We start from the raw sequence: 23,131 nt of genomic DNA on the forward strand, positions 1-23,131 counted from the left end.
CTGAGCAGAGAACCTGAGGTGGGTCTCCATCCCAGGACCCTGAGATCATGACCTAAGCTGAAGGCAGATGTTTAACTGACTGAGCCACCCAGGCACCCCTGTATTTATAAATTCTTATCAAGTCCCTAAAACAATCACTCTGTTCACCCTCAGACTTCCAACATCCAACTTTCCTTATTTCCCTACTCTGTCTCTTTTAAGTCCCTTCCCTCTCTATTGTTGTCAACTAGTTTTTGTCACACTTAGGGGAAAGGGTCACACTTATGGAAAAGCCACTCTATGGCCCTAGTCTTTGTGGCAACATTTTGCTAAACACATTTCTATCTCACTTCACAACTCACAAGACAAAAAGATGGGATCCTTAAAACTAATTAATGGATTCATTTTTAGTGACATTCATTGGTAACTTCGAAGTGAACTCACCCCTAGTTTTGATTCAGTTCAACACAGATATGAATGTTAAATATACCAATAGCCCAATAGCCAATTTCTTTGATGATGAAGATTCAGGTAGGATTTGAATCTTTAAAAAAGGGTGGGGGAGATAAGATAAAGTTTCCCCTTGAGAGACTGGCTGACCACTCTGTTTCATGTCCTTTGAGACCTGAAAGTCCGAGTAGACTGTTGTTTGTAGAAATGAGTGCATCAAATAGTGGAATCATACATCTGATGACAATTAGTGACAAGAGGCTCTGAGTAGGAAGGGAAATGGAAAGACATATTACCAATAGTCCCATCCAGTCCTTTCTTCACCAAGAGTTGCTGCTGTACACAAGCCAGCTGCTTGGAAGCCAAGATTTGAGGTCTAAGTTAGGAATAATCAGCAGAAAGCAGAGGAGACAGACTTCAGATCCTAGCAAAGCTCTCAGTATGGGCCCAAGAGAAGGAGCCAACATAAGAGGCAGAAAAGGGAAGATTTTGTTATTAGAAAACCCATTTTCAAGGAGTCTGAACTCTAATACAGTGGAGATGTTTTAGTTTAAGATTTTTTTAATTTCTAGACTTACATACTGGGTTATCATATATTTATAGAAGTCTGACTTTCTTAGGAACTGAAAAATCAATCTCTTCTAAAATCAAAAGTAATAGAGGTAGAGTGTGTGAATTTTTTTTTCCAATTTTGTTGTCATAAAATACATTTTGTTATTCACTATAAAGTTGGAATGGGAAAACTGAGCTATTTCAAATAATATCATTTTTATACTAGTGGTTCCTTTTTTGGGGAAGAATTAATTTTAATCAAGTTGATCTTACAGATTTTGGTGAAGCAAATTATATTAAAATTTTATATTCAAATCGCTTCAGAATATGAAGGATAATTTTGCTTTTAAAAAATTCTATGGCATTTTATAATGTTTTAATTCTTTTAAATTTAAAATTCTATGGCATTTTGAGGCAGATCCATGGCTTACATATAGATGTATAATGTACATTGGCTAATTATTTGAATGATGCTATAGTATTCCTTTATGAAATTCTATCCCTAAGTACATTTGGTCTAGTTTGTTACCATGATTCATCTTTACATAAGAAAAAAGGTTACTATTCTGACAAATTAGGCTGCCTCTTAAATATATCTGCCTAAGGTAATTGTTAAACATTCACCTACCAAAGTTTAGAAAGAATCGTCTCATTCACTAAATTTCACTCACATGGAACTCATTAACAAAGTTATAATAGATCAATGACAGAAATGTTAGCTAATGATCCCAGTGAAAATTTTAATATGTCTAGCAATCACTCCACAATCTTAAATATTGCACCCTAGGAGGATACCGAGTATCAGTTAGAGAGATTAATGTTACAGAGGGTTTCTTGGCTACTGAAGCCCATTGGAGATTCTTCCCTGCCTTTTATAAACAGTGAGGTTTACGGTGTTTTATAACCATGAAATTAAAGTCGGCAGAGTTAATAACCAACCTCAGTCCCACACCATTTGCTATATTTATAGATAAACACTGTCAGTGACTTGTTTATCTTAACTCATACCCTAGAGGAGTTAAACATTATTATGAACTATATTGTAAAATCCCTGTACATTTGACGGGAAATCAAGATTAATTTCAGCCCTATGTTAAGAGCAAATTTAAATAGTGTTCTCCTCAAATAACTACAGAGATGTGATCATTTCTTTTTTTTTTTTTCTTTTTCTTCCAAATCCTTGTGGAGCAGTGGCTGAGAGCTGATGGGATCTAAAACTTTACATTTTATAATTCTTATGAAATGGTAAATGCATAAATAAAGATACGGTAGATCAGATACAAAATAATGATTTAAAAAGAAATATCAGAATAGTTGAAATAGAAATTAAATATATCATATAGTGCAACTTTGTAAATCTTTGATTAAAATTCTATTTACATATACAAGTCTGCGTGGAAGAAAAATCTTGACAAAGTGAACATTTTCATAGAATAATTAAATACGTTTTATAGCTTTTTAAAAAATTGCTAACATGTCACATAGCATAGTTAAATGTTATTGGCTTCTTTCCATTTTTAAATATAAGACTTCCAATACAACGACAAAATTTCATTGAGAATGAAAATGCAAGGATGACCTTCTTGCATATCCAAGGGTTGGAGCTATTTCTAATTTGATCAATATTTCAATATGGTCATCTGAAGATATTTCAATTCCCAAATTGGAAACGAGTTTTGAATTTTTTCACTTAATGATCAGTAGTGAGAGTCCATGTGTCATGGACCTTTCTATCATTAGTGTATAAAAATCTCCTTCCAAAATGGATCTAAGAAGCATTGCAGCTGGGGAGAAAGGAAAATATATAAACATCTTTAAGTTTGGAAAAACAACACATTAATAACATGATAAACCTTGGTATTAAACCCATATGGTGACAGTATAACATCACTGCTAAAATATATGTTGTAAAGAGTAAATTGAACAGATAACATGCTTCCCTGAATAATAACATGCAGCGTCTTCATTCATTTAGGTTGACAAATTCAAAGAAGACGAGATGATGTCTTGGATTATTCTTCTTGCACCAAGTATGGCTAAGCACGTTTGTTGGCACCAGGGGGAAAGGGAAACTTAGCAGTATTAGCCTGTTGGTTTGCAAACCTCAGAAGTTCCCTGGATGAAATCTGTTAACTGGTTCTCCATACACAGAGGAAAAGGAAAGACTGAAGAAAGAGGCAGACCCCTCCAGATTGTTAGGTGGTTGTTTTATTTATTTATTTATTTATTTATTTATTTATTTATTTTTTAAAGATTTTATTTATTTGACAGACAGAGATCACAAGTAGGCAGAGAGGCAGGCAGAGAGAGAGAGAGGTGGAAGCAGGCTCCCCGCAGAGCAGAGAGTCCGATGTGGGGCTTGATCCCAGGACACTGGGATCATGACCTGAGCCGAAGGCAGAGGCTTTAACCCACTGAGCCACCTAGGTGCCCTGTTAGGTGGTTGTTTTAATAAGCAAGAACTTATATGTGAGACTTGCCTTGGGCAGTCACGAGATAGTAGATCTTAGCACTCAACCACTAGAATTTTAAAAGTGTATACAGAGGTCTTAAATGGGGTTCAGTCACATCTATAGTCCATATGGTCACAATAACAACACATTGTTCAAGACTGCATCCTTGAAACTGCTCTGGCTATGGGAACAGTGAGTAGAATGTATACTCCAAGAACAGGGGTGGGGGCAAGGAGCCTCCAGTCTCCCTGGTACAGCTCACAGATTAACCAGCAGTAATATCCTTTGGATAGCCTCTTCCAACATAGTCGAAGGGTATGAAATTTCAGTTATGCAAAATGAGTAAGTTCTAAAAAACCTATTGTACACCATGGAGCCTATTGTTAATAATGCTGTATTTTACACTTAAACATTTTCTGAGGGGGCAGCTATTAAGCTGAATGTTCCTACCACACATGCAGAATAGTAATAAATAGGGGATAGGAAGAAACTCATAGAGGTAATAGATATACTTATGGTATAGACTGTGATGATGTGAGTTTCATCGTGTATATTTCTCTTCAAAATCATCTAGCTCTATCCATTACATATATACAGCTTTCTGTATGTCAACAAAAACAAAAGCAAAAAACACATATTTGTATAAGTATGCACTGGAGAAGATTTGCCTTGATCTTTCGTCATGAACCAAAAGCTCTGTGTTAGTAACTGACTGTATTGACAAATCTGGCATGTTAAGCTCTTTGGCCCTAGGTTGAGTAACAGTGTTACCCACGCATCTAGTAGACTGCTTAGAGATTATAATGAGTCTCAGCTGTTCACATATTCCTCAATAGTTTCTGCAAATAATGAAATAGCAACTGAGAAAGCAATTAGAATGCAAATTATGCATTGCTACATAATAGCCAACACTAGATTAGATAAACACACTATGATTTATATATGATAAATATGCATAAATATACTATGATTGTTTTAGAAGGCAGCAATTTTAAATCTTGGAATTAAAAATATCTGTCACCTGTGGGCTTATACAAAACAGATCTAAAGATATAGATTGGAGATAGGAATTTAATATTCATGTTTAGAATATATATCGATAAATATATAAGTATGCATGTATAGTAGAATCACAAAATTGGATAGGATGTCTTAGATTATCTAATTCAAACTTTAAATGCAATGATCCATTCTGCCTCATTATTGACAGCAGTAAACACTATTCCAGGAATAAACCACTTAATATCTTTTATCTTTCCACTATTATTGATGGTCAGTTCTAGTTAAAATATAAAGTACTTTCCTAGACTTCTCTTTTAGCAACTTATGATGATAAATCTACCTTCTTAGCCTAGCCCTCTGGCTGCTACATATATAAGTGTGTGTTGGTGGAAAGAGAATGATCAGACTGTAAGTAGACTACATGGAACAATCTTTCCAAACTTTAACATTGCTCTTTGTTTACCTTATAATGTCAATTCTGACTTAATAAGCCTGGGATGAGGCAGAAATTCTGAATTTCTTATAACTTCCCAGATGACGTTGATGCTACTAGCAGAACATATATTTTCTGTGTGTGCCTGTGTGTGTATAGAGTATATACAGTGTATAAACACAAACACACACAAGGAGAAATGCATGTGCATACTCATAGAATAAACAAAATGCTTTACTTCTATATATATGGTTCTTAATACTTTAAAAGGCATTTTGACAAACACTGCTAAACTTCACAACATCTACCAAATAGGAATAACTAGCTCAACTTGATTAAGAAACTCAGACTCAGAATAGTTGTCTTATCCAAGGTCAGAGTTGGAAAATAGTGAAGATACAATCCGTAGCAAAATCTTCAACAATATATATGTAAAATCTACCCCGTGGAGGTCACAAAAATTATGCAAAAACATTTTCAGTGTTTTCTAATATGGCAGCCATCTGGATTAAGTGATAAATTTTGAAAAGTAAGAGAGACAAGTTGTATTTGATAGTGTTGCACAATGAGAAATATTTCATAGTAGTACTTGCTTGCAAATATTCATGATCACATATGTTTCTGTTGCTGAAATCTACAAAAGAGGTGACGCACATCTAAATAAAGCTTCTGAAATGACTCACATACATCTGTATGATGTTTCAACTTGCAAACCCTATTGAAATATGTTCGTTTTCAGTGTAATGAAATAAATCAACCACTTTAACTTTGACATTTAACAGAAATATTAAAGAAATGCTGCAATCTTCAGAGCAATTATCTTAGACTATGTTATCAGTGTGAGCATTTTCTGTTTTTACAATGTAGAGTTAAGACGATACATAAAGCTTTCCAGCATATTCAGCAGGCAAAGGGCACACAAAGAATAATGCACAAAAGATTGGTTGTAACTGTTTAAAATCAGACTTGGCTATTTCTTTGGTTGCTAAAATCTATGTCTACATTGATACAACCTGAGTCAGATAAAAATATAAAATAACCCCACTGTCTAAAAAGTACCTCTATCTGGAATGAATTTATTGGAAAAAAAATGTGTTCCCAAAATTGAACAGTAATTTTTACCTTGAATTATATTTTACAAGCACTAGGAGAGCTTGTAATGAGACAAATATAAGATAAGAATGGGAATAGTTTACACCATATTTTATCAACTTCATAAGTTTTTGTTTTCCTATGCGGAGATTTCTTATAGAATTTTTTTTTTTATGAAAAAGTATATGTGGCAATACATTAATTGTCTACTTGATATCTACTGATATCTCTACTTTGAACTGAATGATTCCCTAATGTCTACTGTTTTGAAAATGTGTAAGACTTTACCTGGCTAGCTTACACAATTTTTCATAGGCTGATTGAAAACACCAGGGACAAGAGAGCTAGGAAAAAAAATGAAGAAAAGGGATACATTTTGGAAAGTCTTCATAGACATTTGGAATGACGAGATAATTCAAAAAGTTTTATAAATTACTGAGTTTTTAAAAGGAAAAAAAGGTATATAATTGCAGTATCTCTTCCCTGAACATAAATTTACAAATCTGGGGGAGAAAGCCAAATAGAAAAGTATGATATATGTAGTTAGCTTTCCTTAGATAGCAAACTTCTTAAAAATAGACACCAGATTTATCTAATTTACAATGTAATATGGCTATCATAATGACATGCCTATGCAATTATCTAATGGCCAAAAAGTATATATTAGCAATTTTACCTTTGATATAGCACATCTGTCAATGTGTAGTATCATCATGTATAGTGTATGATTATATAATGTTTAGTTTTTTCTTATCTTTGATATTGACAAAGGGTCGTTAGATAAATAACATATTTTTCACATATCATTATCTTTTTTAATGAAAATTCAAGGACACCTAGTTGGTTTAGACAGTTGAGTGTCTGACTCTTGATTTTGACTCAGGTCATGATCTTAGAATCCTGGGACAGAGCTCTGTGCTCAAGGGAGTCTGCTTGAGGAATCTCTCTCTCCCTCTTTCCCTCTGTCCCTCCCCTCACTTGTGTTTTCTCTCTCTCTCTCTCAAGTAAATAAACCAATCTTTTAAAAAATAATAAAAATAAATAAAAATGAAAAATCATTGTCCCATCTGTAATGAATGCATATTGTTACTGTTTAATAGTAATGTGTTAAGAAACTATTTGCCTAGTAATTAATTCTAAAAATCAGGTTTGTTTACTGATAGACAAAGAGTAAGTATCTTGATCATTGGATTAGGAGATATCTGAGAACAAAGAATTTTGAGAATTTTTCTAAGCTTCAGTTCTCTCATTTGTAAAATGAAACTAGAATACCTAGGTTCACAAAATTTTTTTGAGAGTGAAAATATTAAAACTAATATTAGTATAAATAGGGTTTTTGGAGACGTCTGTGAGAAAGAATGTACAACTGTAGGGAGGAATGGAAGGGAAAGCAAGGATAAGAGAAGCAATTCCTTTGATGGTTCTTTCTCTTTACCTCTTTACCTTTGTATCCTCCTTCTCTTCTTTCCTTTCCTTGGAAAGATCTTGAGTCAATTCACTGAAGTAGAATCTTCTGGCATTTCTTATTTCAGAAATCTGACTTGAAGTCGACACAGTAAATTCCAAGTTTGTTAGAAGAGGCAGCATTGTCTAAATATTTCTTATGAAATGCTAGTTCTATAGAACCCGTTTACGTGTTAGGCAAATTAAAGATCTCATAAACAAATTACTTTGGAAAATTTTAGATTAGACAAAATAAATTATGTCCTGGCTGCAAGTGTTTTCCAGTGTTTTTTTGTGTTGTTTTGTTTTGTTTGCTATAGTAGAAGGGAAACTTTACCTAAGTTTATTTTCTCCATAGAATACATCTAGGAATCCATTAAAAAAAGGAAAACAAAACAAAACAAAACCCTTGGAAAACATGGCCATATCTGATTGATAGACAAATATTTATATATTTAGGGTAGGCACAAACTGTTTATTGCAGCTTCCTCTTTTTGTATAGTCAGTGGAAAGTCCGAAAAATCAGACTAACGGTATTTTGTGTTCCTGAATACAGGAATTATTTATAATCCTTTCCTCTACTAGGCATACATATATACAAGCAAGTGATACTACAATTTCTCTTGTTCTCTATTCCTTGGAGTTAAACAAACTTTTTAGCCGGTGGCTTGGGAGATGCCTGACCCCCAAATGCTACTCCTATTACCCCTTAGAGAGGTTGGTGTGATGCAACATTAATTCCACACTTGCTGTCAGTTAATCTGCCATAAGTCAATTTCTCATTTGTCCTCACGAGATATGGAGAATTTAGAATCTGCCCTCTACTTAGGAGACCCATTCCAGCAGAATGAGAAGGAGTTCACGGATCATTTACATCTAGTCACCTATGAATGTCCACAGGACCATGTGGCAGAAACCACCAGATTTGGACCCAAGTAAAGGTTTTCCAGATAAGTAATTACTTCCTACTTCAGAGCTAGCACAATGGCAGTCAACATGGGAATATATTGGTAGGATGATACATGACTTTGCTCTTATGAAGTCCTCAATCTGCTTTCAGGTAAGGGCAATAATTTAAATAAAGTGAGGTGGGAATCAACAAGGGACAGCTAAGGGAAAGGTATGCATTTGAGGAATGGTGAGAAGTAGGACCTGATTTGTATTCTGGGTGTTCTTGGGAATCAGATGAAGCTTACATGTGGGAAGGATGAAAACAGGAGCAATGGAGAGCCAGGCGTCTTTTGCAGACAGAAATAATGCAATCAAGACACAGTTGGACAATTAGTCTAGTCATAGTGAATCAGCTGGTTTGGTGAGGAAACTAACTATGAAAAAAATCAGATGTGAGAAGATGAAAACTAAAAAATGGTGGTAGAATCTATTGTAGAGAAAAGAGACAGTGGATGGGTATATTTAAAACAAAGAGATTTTTGATGGAAAGCAGAATGTGGCAGAACATAGTAGCATTGTAATTAGGTATGGATCAAAACTGGCTCTGCCTCACCTCAGCTCTGTCATTTTAGGCAAAGTTACTGAGACTCTGTTCCTTAATCTTTAAAATGGGATGATGCCTACCACAACGCTTATTGTTAAAAGTCAAACCAGATGATATGTGAAAAGAGCATGAAGTACTCACTCAATAAATTACATCCTTATTAAATATGATATAACTTAGAGTTTTATTTGATATTGAAAATGCAGAGAACTAAATGAAAAGTGACTTTTAGGGGCGCCGGGGTGGCTCAGTGGATTAAAGCCTCTGCCTTTGGCTCAGGTCATGATCTCAGGGTCCTGGGATTGAGCCCTGCATCGGGCTCTCTGCTCAGCGGGGAGCCTGCTTCCTCCTCTCTCTCTGCCTGCCTCTCTGCCTACTTGTGATCTCTGTCTGTCAAATAAATAAATAAAATCTTTTAAAAAGAAAAGAAAAGTGACTTCTAGGTTCTTCAGATGACATAATATTTTAGAATACTTCAGTGAATTGGCCCAAGAAGATCTTTCCAAGGAAAGGAAGGAAGACGAGCAGGAAGGGGTAGAGAAAAAGAACCACCATTGGTTCTTCTCTTTCCATTGCTTTCCCATCTATTCCTCCCTACAATTGCACTTTCTCATGGAAATCTCCAAAAACCCCATTGATACTAATATTAGTTTTAATGTTTTCATTCTGAAAAAAAATCTTGTGAACCAGGGCATTCTAGTTTCATTTCACAAATGTGAGATGGAAGCTTAGAGAAATTCTCAAAATTCTTTGCTCTTAGATATCTTCTAATCCAATGATGAAGATAAAATGAATGGTCAGGATGGAGAATCATTGATAGTGAATTGAAAACACATGATTTTGGAAGTGGATAGGAAGGAAATCAAATTCTAAATCACATTATAATAGGCTAGTGGAAAGTTCTTAATGAGAAAGAGAGAAGGGGTCAGGGACATTTTTTTTTTTTTTAGATTTTATTTATTTATTTGATGAGAAATAGAAAGCACAAGTAAGCAGAGTGGCAGGCAGAGGGAGAGAGAGAGAGAGAATCAGGCTCCCTGCTGAGCAGAGAGCCCAATGTGGGGCACGATCCTAGGACCCTAGGTCATGACCTGAGCCGAAGGTAGAGGCTTAACCAGGAACCTCCAGGGACTTATGTTTAATAAAGCAAAGGCCTTTGAAAAACCCAGCAGTTGGTAGAGAATAACAAGATATAGGGATAGTAACTGCTAAGCCAGTTTTACTAACAAAAAAAAGTACCTATTTGGATCAATAAGAGATGTTATACCTCAGAAGTTCTCTTTCAGCTACCCATCAGTATTAAAAGAACAAAACAATCAATGTTGGATCACTATATTGTACACCTGAAACCAATATAACACTGTATGTTAACTAACTGGAATTAAAATTAAAACTTTAAAAAAAGAACAAAACAATTCAAAGCAACAATATTTCCATTGTAGAGGAGGAGGGGTGCTGGAATGGAAGTTTGGGCCAAAGAACAGTGAGAGAAATTGACTGGGTGGAAGCAGCCGTGTAGACGTGTTGGAAGGAGCTATTAGGGTTGTAGACATATGCTTAGTGTACATTTTCCATGTAATAACTACCATATGTACTTTAAACAATATACCATTGTAAGTTTCAGGCTGTTATACTAAGAAGAGTGAGTGAAGAGAGATGCAGGTATTGAATCATGGTTTTTCTAGAAACTTAAGACATCAACAGGGACATCTTCCTACACAGACCCCAATGACACATAGCAGTCTATCACTAAGATAAGCTGCCTTTTGAAGAAAACCCCACAATCTGATTTATATGGCTTCCCTCCTTGCAGATTACCTAGACTCCCAACTAAAGTAGACATATAATCTGGAACTAGTGGGCTCTAGCCTTTTTCTTCAGTTGAGTTATTCTGAAAGTCCCTATCACATGCCTACAGTGAGAGTCTGGCCACCTGATTCAGGTGCTAATTTAGTACTTAAGAACCAGTCCCAGAGTTCTGACACACTCAAAGCATATCAGAACTGGGAAAGCCACTCTCCATCCTCAGTGGTAATCAAAGGAAGCCATTTCGCCCTAAGCTGGAAGCCAGCAGGAAAGAAAGGGACAATGGGCAACAGTCTCTGTTACAGAGGCACATTTTCGTAACATCACCAAGCACTCACACTGGGCCACAAAGAAGGTTTCCGGCATTCTTTGCACTCTTTTATCTAGTTTGAAAACCAATTTGTTTACTGTGACTTGTTCCACAAGCCGCAAATAAATGCTTTCCAAAGAGTAATGAGTGAGAAGAAGAAAAATTATGTTGTGTCCATTCTTCAGTTTACTAGGTATCTATGTGATGTTAGAGCATTCTTGCAAATTTGAGACTGAGAATATTTGCTGATGTTTGCAATCTGCAAAAGGTTTCCCTGAAGCCATGAAAAAACTCTAGAAAGTGGTTTGAGACAATCTGATATACTATTGGAAGATGAATGATTGTCATTATCAATGAATTCTTAATAACTCTCTACTCCTTGCTCACCTATCTTATCTATAGGATTTTATTTGTCTAAGTACCAAGCATTCTTTAATATAAGGGGTCTCCCTTTAAGATGATATCCCAGTATAGAGGTGCCAGGGCAATAACTATTAAGTGCCCACATATGGTGTTTTATGGGAATACATGTGATGCTATTATACTGTTGTCACAAGAATAGTTGGCTCTTTAAGCCAGGAATACACATGCTCATAATAAATTATTTTTATGACTTCACATACACAATCATGATGCACAGAAAGTATAAAGGAAAGATTGCTTATTTTATGCAGCTTTGGCACTAACTCCATCCCCAATTATAGGCAACAAGGGGATTGTATGAAGCCAATGAAAGCACAAGAGTGGAAAATGGAAAAGATAACACTATGCTTTCACATACTGAAACCTGTTATTGTTCAAATTGTAACAGTATTGTTGTTTTATTTCCCTCTATGATCTTAAATGCTCCTTCCTTCTCTAGTGATGCCAAAAGTTGAGTTGTCTCACTCATCAATGGCAACTCTTTAATCTTTCTTTTCTGGCTTAGAGCAAACAACAAAGGTAGTCATGGGTGATTCATACTGTCGTTCATGCTCAGAGGCAGACTTTTCCCCCTCCTTTAAAAGCACCCAAGGCTTTAAGGATAAAGGTGGGAGAAAGTGAAGGTAGGGAGACAGCTGTTCTGTTGTTTCTGTTGAGGGTTCGTACACTTCAGTGTTTCCAGATTAAAGCCTTGTGAAGCATTTTCTGCAAAATAGGAAGCCAAGCCAAATTTGCTGGGTTTCAGGTCTGCAGACAAAATTTAAACCAGCTGGATTTTATTGGGAACTTTTGCATGCAAGTAAACGTAGTGGTGAAATTAGAGCCAGTGTTTGTCTCCACTGGAGAGGGCTACATCTTTAGGGGCTATCCTCTCCATGTCTCTTCCCTTGAGAGAGTTTTGAATTTTGAAAGGTCCTAAGAGAAACTTTCCAGATTATTCCTCAGAGTACCTGAATGAAATCTTAGCCAATGAAAAGCGGAAGGCGCAACCAGATTTGATGCCTTCATAGTCAAATCTTCAGAGAGATGAGAGGAAGCTTGGTCTCTTTCTGTGATCTGATTTTAAATTACCTCAATTAAAATAGTTAATGATTCTCTACACACATATATTCACCAAAACAAAAATCCCCCCCCCAACCCCGCAACACATATGTGCCTAGTCAAAGTAGCAAATAACGACAAACTTACTGGATTTGTACACAGCAAAATCCCAAACCATATTCTGAATGTGCCCTAAGTGAAAATTACCATGTTCCTTGCTAAAATAATGCAATTGTATGGATTTAAATATATAAATAGAAGCAAAGATACATGCCCTATTAAGACTGGATAGTGAAATTGGAATATGTTACTTATGAAGTTAATTAGAATTTGGGCAATGAAACTATAGAAAATAATCCAACACTAGACAAAGCCATTTTTATTACAAATCTCAATTTAGATCTTGAGGAGAATTAGTATTTTTCAAGGGCAAAAAGAAATAAATGATACACCCTTTCTTAAAATTTTACTGTAATCATAGGAAGAAAAAGTTCTTGGCAGTCTTAGGCATAGGAAATATAAATCACTTCAGATCTGTTCTTTTATAGACAGCATAGAAGTCTGCTGAAAATGCACTGGCCTCAAAACTATCTCCAGTCATCTAACCCAAGAATAATACTACATCTAATATCAGAGGTCATCTATTTCTGTTAAACATTACCAAAATTTAATATGCAACAAATCGGAGAGGTCTAGGGAGAGTATAACTGACTTCCTCAATACCACCATGTGTAGTTAGGGCTCAAACTTGTTTCCTAGTTCTTGTTCTTTACATTACAACATACTGCCTCCCATCAAATACATTTTTTTTTCTTAAAATCACTTCGTTATATAGGCATCAGTTGACAATTCTAAATTTCCCATCATTAGATATAAAGAATGTATTACAGTTTTTAACATCAAAGTTTCTGGTGTCCAAAATTTCCTCATTTAAATTCTGCATTTATTGTCTTCTGTGTGACCTTGGACAAGTTACTAACATCTAGGTGTCCCAGTTTCCTCTAGGGTAAAAGGAGAAGCCTCTACTTCATGTATTGCTTGTGGAAATTAACCAGGACATATAAAATGAGTAGAATAATGTCTCTCACTTGGTAAATACTCAGGTTGTAGGGCGCTGAGTAAGCCAAACACAAGTAAGCTAGTGTTCATAGCCATGGTACAGCTTTAAACTGGGAAGCAATATCTTTAGATATTTATTAAACCTTCATTTTAAGGATATTATATTTATTATAGCTTCAGTTTCTGCCGTGTTACCATTTTACAATGTTGAGATGAGTGTGCAAGCAGATCTATTAAAAATGTTCATTGCAGTTTGTCAAAAAGTAGGATTAATTTCATGAGTTTGTCCAGATCCTAATATTGTTAATATTAATACAGCATTTTAAAGATCTTCTCCTGGCAATTAGACCTTCACTCTTTTTGCAGTCTCTTTGAGGCAGGTGACAATTTTCTAGAAGAGCACCAACAGCTAATAGTCACTGCTTTCCATTATAAGTGAAGGCAGCTGCGAAGCTAAGGGCATGGGAGAAACTAATCTATAGACTCTTCCTTTCTATACCAAAGATTGGTGCCTTCCAGAATAGCCCCGGGTGCACCATCAAAGAGGTTAAAGCATTTCACTAGTCTAATCTGATAACAGAATCTAACTTTCTCAAAGCTATCCTTGAGAGGTTAGGTAAATCTAGGTTGAACTGATAGGTCCTGAGGTTATTCTATGTGTGGAGGAGTTCCGATGCAGATTCTAACTACCAAGACAAAGTGTTTGTTTGTTTGTTTGTTTTTATTCAAAGTGTTCTTTAGAATTACAAGAATTAATATGGGAAGTATGACTTACTCAAATACATTAAGGTTTCATATTCAGTGTTCAAACAAGTAACTTTATCTAGTGGGTTCTACTCCACCCCTCTCCCCCGCCACCCCAACCCTTTGACTTCTCTTTATCTCCAAACCTAATTTCACTCAGTGTGGAACACCCATTCTATACCTTGTTTTTTTCTCAAAACCATATATTTTATGCTAAAACTCAACTGATGACACTATTCTGATGTTGTTGTTTTTTTTTTTTTTTGACTCATGACTTTTACCCATCAGATCAATGGTTTTCACGTGGACAATGGAATTTGGGGGCCAATGAGCATTCTTCTAGTGATCCATGTTTACTTTTTCATATTTATAACATGACAGTCTTGGCACTAAATACATGTGAGATATATTAATAATTTATTCATACTTAATAAAAAACAGACATCATTTCACTATTCTTTAATCAAAACCAGTGCCTCTTTTGCTATTGATTCTGGGGATGTTTTATTGTGTGGGGATAAATGGGAGGTGATGAGATCTTCTGCTTCACTAACTTGGTAAGGAAATTGAAACATTTAAGAATCATGATTTTTAAGATGGTATCTTTTTTTGCTGTTCTGAGACCAAATCCAATGTGGCAGGGGAGAGTTTCCCCACATCAACAAGCAATTCCCAAGGCATCAGCTAGGTGTCCTTTAATTCAACTCAATTCTGATACCACTACTCTGAGATAGTGTCAGATTCCACAGGTCAAGGTCTCAGCCCTATAATGCACCTTCCTCCTATCCCCACTTAAGATGCTAGTCCAAGGTTCTTAGCTGTACTTCGGAATAACTGGTTATAAATTACAGGTTCCCATGACCTCCTCTTTGGGTTCAATTAATTTGCTAGAGTGTCCAACGGAACTCAGAGAAATGTTTTGCTTCCTGGATCTCTGGTTTATTATAAAAGGATATATAATTTAGGAACAGGCAGATGGAAGAAGTGCTTATGGAAAGGCATGGGGAATGAATCCAGAGCTTCCATGTTCTCTCCAGGTGCACTACTCTCCCAGAATTTCCATGTGTTCTCCAACTTGGAAGCTTTCCAAACTCTGTCCTTTTGGGTTTTTATGGAGGCTTCATTACACAGATATGACTGATGAATTCACTAGCCATTACCTATTGATCCAAACTCTAGCCCCTTTCCCCTCTCCAGAAGTTGAAGCTGGGAGTGGATATTGAAAGTTCCAACCCTCTAACCACTTACTTGTTTGATTCCCCTGGCAACCAGTACTCCATCCTTAGGCTTTCCAAGAGTCACCTAATTAACAAAGGACACCTTTATCATTATTGTCACAGGAAATTCCAAGTGTGTTAGTAACTCTATTCCAGGAACAGGAAATATATATTTTTTATTATAAATCACAATATCATAGTATTTCAAAACAACCAATGTTGAAATGCCTCCAATAGAAGTACAGAAGCATATGCTTATAGTGATGACTCAAGAGAATATTGCTAAACTCTGGCTGACTTCAGGAAGAACCAATGAGTATTCTAAGCCAGTGGTTCTTAAAGTGTGGTACCTGGACAAGCAGTCTGTGCAACACCTGAAAACATGTTGGAAATGCGGATGCCCAAGTTCCATCCCAGAGCTATTGAATCAGAAACTCTGTGGTGAAGACCCAATAATAACAAGACTTCAGGTAATTTACATGAAGCTGAAGTTTGAAAACCACTGTTCTAAGCTACTATACAAGAAGAGTTTTAGAAATTATAAGAACATCTACTTAAACTCTTTCATGACACTAAGATTCATAGTGTCCATGAAAAACAGATACTACATTAACAAAATGCATCAGGTCAATTAAGTTAGTCTATTTCTCAGTAGTAGACAGGTTGTTATATATGAGACACATAAAGTATTTTACACACATACACGTGAGCATGGCACGTGCACACACACACACACACACAAACACACATAAAATTAGGGTTTTTTTTTTCTTAAAAGATTCTTAAGATGTTTAAGTCATGTACTCAAAGTACATTTAAGTCATGTACTCAAAGTGTAATCCCTAGACCAAACATTAGGATCACCTGGGAGCTTGTTAGAAATGCAGATCTCAGGGGCACCTGGGTGGCTCAGTGGGTTAAAGCCTCTGCCTTCAGCTCAGGTCATGATCTCAGGGTCATGGGATCGAACCCCACATCAGGCTCTCTGTTCAGCAGGGAACCTGCTTCCTCCTCTCTCTCTGCCTGCCTCTCTGCCTACTTGTGATCTCTGTCTGTCAAATAAATAAACAAAATCTTAAAAAAAAAGAAAAAAAAGAAATGCAGATCTCAGACCCCACCCTCACCTACTGAGTCAGAATCTGCATTGTAACTGGAAAACATGTGGTTCTAATATAAAGTTTGAGACCAATTGTCTGAATTCATTATCTGCCCTAAAATTATCCAAAGATAGGATGACACTTATCTTGAGAAAACATGATACTTTAAATCATCTAGAAATAATTGTCTCCCATACCACCTATGTGACATCATATCATTTTCTAAATCCATCAAAATCCACTGTAAGGTTAATTTTATTGAATTTCACTATGTTCTGGATATTTCATTACACAAATTAACTGATATAACCTTTGCACCAAAATTTTTGGGTTAGAATTGATTATATTTTCTATTTCATAGAAAATAAATTGTGGCAAAAAGAGAGTAGTTTTTTCAGTTATCTATCTTACACATGGTAGAGAAATTATTTGAACCCTCACATGCTGGTGCCATATTGTCTCCGTATGGCTGTGCTCTCTAATAAGGTATATTAGCATTTCCAAACATATCACCTGATTATTAGAGGTATTGCTGCTAATCATGATTTTTAACCAAAATTCAATGGTAGGACTGAGGAAGAACAAGTTAGAAGAGTCCCTTTATACTTTAGGTTTGAAATTTAATAAAGGTTAAATATCTTGATTTTTGAGGTTGGGTTGAGGTCCCCAACCCCAAAGAAGTATCCAGAATTCTAGGACTACAAATTAAATAGCATAAAAGCCAAAAGTTACAGAATTTACCATGACTCTAAATTTTTACACTGGATGGTAAGTAAGTCATTCTAAAGAACTGGTTTATTTATTTTTTATTCTTTTCATTGCTAACTTGTTACATACATGCCTGTTCTCTAAAGAATTTAAGAGTTTGCTACTAATGGAAAACAAGATCCTAAAGGAATAATCAGTAATTTCCAAGAGGAAAAATATACACTTACAAGTGAGTCTCTATGAATTTGATGGACTACAAATTCACTATGGAGCCACTTTAATCCAGAAAATACAAAATACTAGACTATTTAGAGACTATGTTATAAATATGAATACAGAGGAGAGAAATTCTGTTGAGTGTTCCTTGGAAAACCAAGAGACTTTTTTAGCACCTGGACTGAATTTGAAGGAAACTGGACCTAAATTAGAGTTTTGTGTAGAAACCAAAAAATAGTCAGTGGTTTTGGCTAGGTGAAGTGAATTATTTAAAGCCAAAACTTAACATAAAGCTCCTGGAATACTAACCTATGTGATTGGCCATAAGAGAAGATGGTGTGTGTGTGTGTGTCTACATGTGAGAGACACAGTGGGAGAGGGCTGGGGATATTTTTGCAATGGAAATGTCTCCCAAAATTCACTTAGCTCACTGTTTTATTTATAGTCTCTATCCTTCCTCCCTCAGATAGACAATGGTCAGATGATAATAAAATTAAGAATCTGTAAAAATGAGTTTGAGCCTTCATGAATCCACATTGCACAATCTTTAAATGACTTCGCTAAAAATAAATGTAAAATTTTATGTAAGATAACTATGTATTATGCACCTTTACACATATATGGGTGTGTTTAATGGAATTTCTAGTAAAATGCTCACTAATGGAATGTTATTTTTAGATAGACACCTTCACTGGGAACAGACATGAAACGTTGTAAGGCAAGAGGAAATGCAGTTAAATAATCTATACATTGAATGTAGAAAAAAAATGAATAAAAGGGTCTTACTAGCAATCTTGATATCTAAGATGAGGTGTCAATAGAGAGATGGGTGGAAAGAAGCCCTACACAAAGGAAATTAAGTGGTAGACAAAGGTACAAATTAGAAGGGCTCTTTTCTTAATTGTCTCAAAAAGCTATACACATTTTTAGGAGTTTCTTTATTAATACTTCAAAAAAGCAAGCTACTTTTGCAAATCATTGGGAGATAAACTTTTTTTCATCTTTTTGTTACTAGAGCTAAACACATCATAGAGTTTGTTAAAAAATACACATATTTAAGAGGAAAACTGTGTCAGGATCAATTGCTTATTTACAGTGTTGACACCATCTCAGGATCAACTGTAAAATAGTTTCCTACTACTCAGACTTTTTGAAAATAGGTTTATAAAGAAGAAAAGTGTTGGGAAACAGAAGGGGCTTGAAATGCTTTTATTCAAGTGAACAGAAGTAGCCCAGTCTTGTTAATTCCTGATTCTTTTGGTCAAATATTTGAATTGAAAATTCCAGCTTAAGTAGGAACATAAATGAGTATGGCTGTTAATAAGGAAGCTGTATTGTTAGCAGTGTTCTAATCAGGGAAAGAAAAACAACAGTGCTGACAGTATACATTGGTTCATTCATTCATTCATTCATTCATTCATTCATTCATGTGTTCATTCATTCATTAGCTATTTATTGAGTGGCTAATGTATGCCAACTGTGTTTTTAGGCGCTTGGGGTAAAGCAGACCACCTTGAAAGCTGCGTGATATTAGTCTTGCCTTTCTGAACACAGACGTTTCTCATTCTCTGAGAGGTGTGAGCAAAAAGAGGCTTTGGGACCTATGGCCAGTGACCAGGTTTTTCCCACATGTGGATTAGAGCAGTGGTTCCCAAACTTGGTTGAAAATCACAACCACCTGGGTCATTTTTTTTTTTAATATAGAGTTTTGAGCTCCACTCCAGGCCCACTGAATTAGAATAACTGGGTTAGATAAAATATATTTTAAACACATTCTCTATATATTTCTGATAATTAACAGGTTTGAGGACTAACAATTTAATGTCCATCTTCTCAATACTTTGGGGTTGCCTTTGTGATCATCAGTCTCTTCATTAACATTGGAAAGATCGTTCCTAACAGAATTGGGGAACCAGCTGGCTTTAGTGAAACATTAATATAGAAATTCCTAACAACGTGCGTAGTCTCTGTAAAACATTAGGGAAAGACACTCAATGCTTCAGTCCTGGACCTGGGACCAAAACAATGTTTTTTATGGGCTGGACAGTTAAAATGTACAGAATATTTGCTGTGTAAAGGGCACTTTTTCCACTTAATCTCATTTACTCTCCAGATAAATACAGAATTTCTGGCAATCCCTAATTAGAGGGTTCCAGCTCAGATCCCTCATGCTCTGGAACAAGGTTATGCCACCTGCAGTGGAAGATCATTTGCTATTTGAAATAGCAAATAGTCCACTGAGTATTATAAGATCCATTAAATCATTGGTTCCCAGAAAGAAAAACATTGTATATCAGTGCTAACTGTAAATGGGCACCTGCCACACCACAGATCCACTTAGAAGTGACCTTAGAGGATAGTGGTGAAGGGAACTCTTCCCAACCCGCCAAACGTGAGCAGTACTTCTGATTGTCCACTTTGTAGAGAAGGAGGTGGATAGAAGTTAAGACTGAAGTAATAAATTTCTTCATTAGAGAGATGAAAAGAGCAAACCTGGATGATTGTAGACATGGTGAGGCAAATGAGGGAAAGAGACATATGGAAACCCCCATGATAGTGGTACTAAGAAGGCAGATCTTTTTATCTTGGGTTAATGCCTTGCACAGTATCTACTACAGAGTAGGCCCTCAACAACCAGGTAAACTGATGATCTAACCTGTGGAAGCAAATCATACCTCCTATTCAGCCACCCAAGACCTGTGCAATGAGTGTGAAGAGAGAGCAGCTGTGGTGACAAAGACAGTGGTTATGCATGGGCCCCACAGAATAGATTGTCTCTCTCTAAGGCAAATCCATCAGAGTTCTGCTAGTAATGAATACCAAACCTCCTAGCAACAACAGAGACCTACACTGTGCCTACAGTCTGGCAGGTGGATGGCAGATTGATGATACCATTATCCTTTCACTCTAAAGGAGGCAACGATGCATATGGATGCATATGGATTTGTCTTTGTTTCTTACCATCAAAATGTTTCCCCAAATGCCTAATCTGTCTTTGTGCAGATGCAACATGACAGTGTTTACCTTGGCCTTTCTACCATACACGTTCTTCTTTACTCCTCAGTGATTTTCTGTCACTGCAGCGTGAAATGTACTTTGGGCTCCACTCCGCATTCACTGATACACTATCCACAATTTCCAGAGTATCAAGGCTCATGAGACCACTCCTCAGAAATGTAAGACAGGATCCAAAGGATCAAGGTTTTCCCCTTTCTTCTACCATGAAGACAGTTCTACGATACACCTCTCCAAGCACCTTGAAAGGTCCCAAAAGGAGCAAGACAACTTGAAAGAGCTAGAGTGTTAGTGTGAATTGATTACTCTTGATGGCACTGTGCAGAGTTTTACAATAAAGATATGACTAGGTAGAAAAATGGTTGGTTTTTCAAGCAGAGATCAGCTAAAAATGAGGACTACCCAACATTGAAAGCTGACTGCCTCTGGATTCCAAATAGTAAGAGGTAAGATTGAAAAAAACATCTCCAATCATAAAAGACCCAGCATTTCTGAGTTAAACAAATTGACTCAACTATGCAGTGAAAATCAAATTAAAGGTATTACATTTTCACTTACTCTTTCACTTTAGTCTATTGTTTAATCATTACATGAGAGAGAGGGGGATAGGGGTGAGGAATCAAGGAAATAAGGCAGACTTGGAACCCAAGTACCCAAGTCAAGAAAACACTTTTTTTTTTTTTAATTGTGGATACTGGCACATATAGCTGAATAAAAGTAAAAAAAAAAAAATATTAGAAACATAACACATGTTTTAAGAGATTATATTGCCAAAGGAGCCACCAGTCCATTTGCAAAAAGTCTGTGACCACTAAACTTTTAATGCCTTAAACTATGAACTGGATACAGTCTCTGAGACCTCCATATCCCCCAAGGAGGGTATTTTCCCTCAAACCTCCTTCAGATATGGCTATGGAGGAAGATGGATAAGAAGGAACCTTCCAGAGGGCAAAATGGGAACCAGAGAAGGTAGTCCTTCCCAGTTAACAAAGGAAATCCACACTGCAAGAGAAGCTTCATAATGCCGATTAAGCAGGATTTCATTACTGTGTGCTACTACTCTCTCATTTTCCCTTACTTGGAATGGAAACTTTTATTGAGGTTATGTTATCCCCGTTATATGCTATGCCTGTTACTGTATATATGTAGCACACACACACATACATACATACATATAGGGTGTGTGTGGTGTTTGGTGTTTGTGTTGGAGCAGTTAACAAAACAAAGAGGCAACCCATAGACTGTTAGAAGATATTCACAAATGACACTACAGACAGAGGGCTGATACCCAAGATCTATAAAGAACTCCTCAAACTCAACACACACAAAACAGATAATCCTGTCAAAAAATGGGCAGAAGACATGAACAGACACTTCTCCAAAGAAGACATACAAATGGCTAACAGACACACGAAAAAATATTCATCATCACTAGCCATCAGGGAGATTCAAATCAAAACCACATTGAGATACCACCTTATATCAGTTAGAATGGCCAAAATCAACAAGACAGTAAACAATAAGTGTTGATAAGGATGTGGAGAAAGGGGAGACCTCTTACACTGTGGGTGGGAATACAAGTTGATGCAGTCACTTTGGAAAACAGTGTGGAGATTCCTTAAGAAATTAAAAATAGAGCTACCCTATTGCAATTGCACTACTGGGTATTTAACCCAAAGATACAGATGTAGTGAAAAGAAGGACCATCTGTACCCCAATGTTCATAGCAGCAATAGCCATAGTCATCAAACTATGGAAAGAACCAAGATGCCCTTCAACAAACTAATGGATAAAGAAGATATGGTCCATATTACAATGGAGTTTTATGCCTCCATCAGAAAGAATGAATACCGAACTTTTGCATCAACACGGATGGGAATGGAAGAGATTATGCTGAGTGAAATAAGTCAAGCAGAGAGAGTCAATCATCATATGGTTTCACTTACTTATGGAGCATAAGGAATAACATGGAGGACATTGAGAGATGGAGTGGAGAAGTGAGTTGGGGGAAATCAGAGGGGGAGACAAACCATGAGAGACTGTGGAGTCTGAGAAACAAACTGAGGGTTTTGGAGGGGAGGAGTGTGGGGGGTTGGGTGACCCTGGTGGTGGGTATTAAGGAGGGCACGTATTGCATGGAGCACTGGGTGTGGTGCATAAACAATGAATTTTGGAACATTGGAAAAATTAAATTTAAAAAAAGTTGCTGCATACAAATGTATGTATGAAAATCAATCAATTTCTATTATTCAACTATAGTTTGAAAATAGCATAGATTTGATTTGGAAGATTTGATTTAAAGCAGCAATTGTAATATTTAGTAATATCTAGAAATAATTATAGCCAAAGTTATATAAGAAAATTATTATTGAGAAGTTATTCTTATTGACAAAATAAAAACTTATTGAAAGTCATCAAGGAAAATCTACATACATGTACTGGAAGGCTCAATATCGTTAAAAATATACAAAAACAAATGTCTGGTGGCAAGTAAAGAGTGGGGAGAGAAGGAGCATTGAGCAGTACCCAGGACGCCAAGGGGTGGGCAGGCAGTTGAGAACATGTAGGTCCCTAGGAAGTGGCAGGAGGCAGGAGC

At 36.2% G+C, this 23,131-nt stretch overlaps 1 protein-coding gene across 2 annotated transcripts in view; it reads right to left on the minus strand.

The window, feature by feature from the left end:
- The window catches only part of GFRAL (GDNF family receptor alpha like), a 56,627-nt gene that overhangs the window by 4,475 nt on the left and 29,021 nt on the right, over nt 1-23,131 (minus strand). The window lies entirely within an intron of this gene.

This window comes from Lutra lutra, chromosome 6 (assembly GCF_902655055.1).
Source record: "Lutra lutra chromosome 6, mLutLut1.2, whole genome shotgun sequence".
NCBI lineage: Eukaryota > Metazoa > Chordata > Mammalia > Carnivora > Mustelidae > Lutra > Lutra lutra.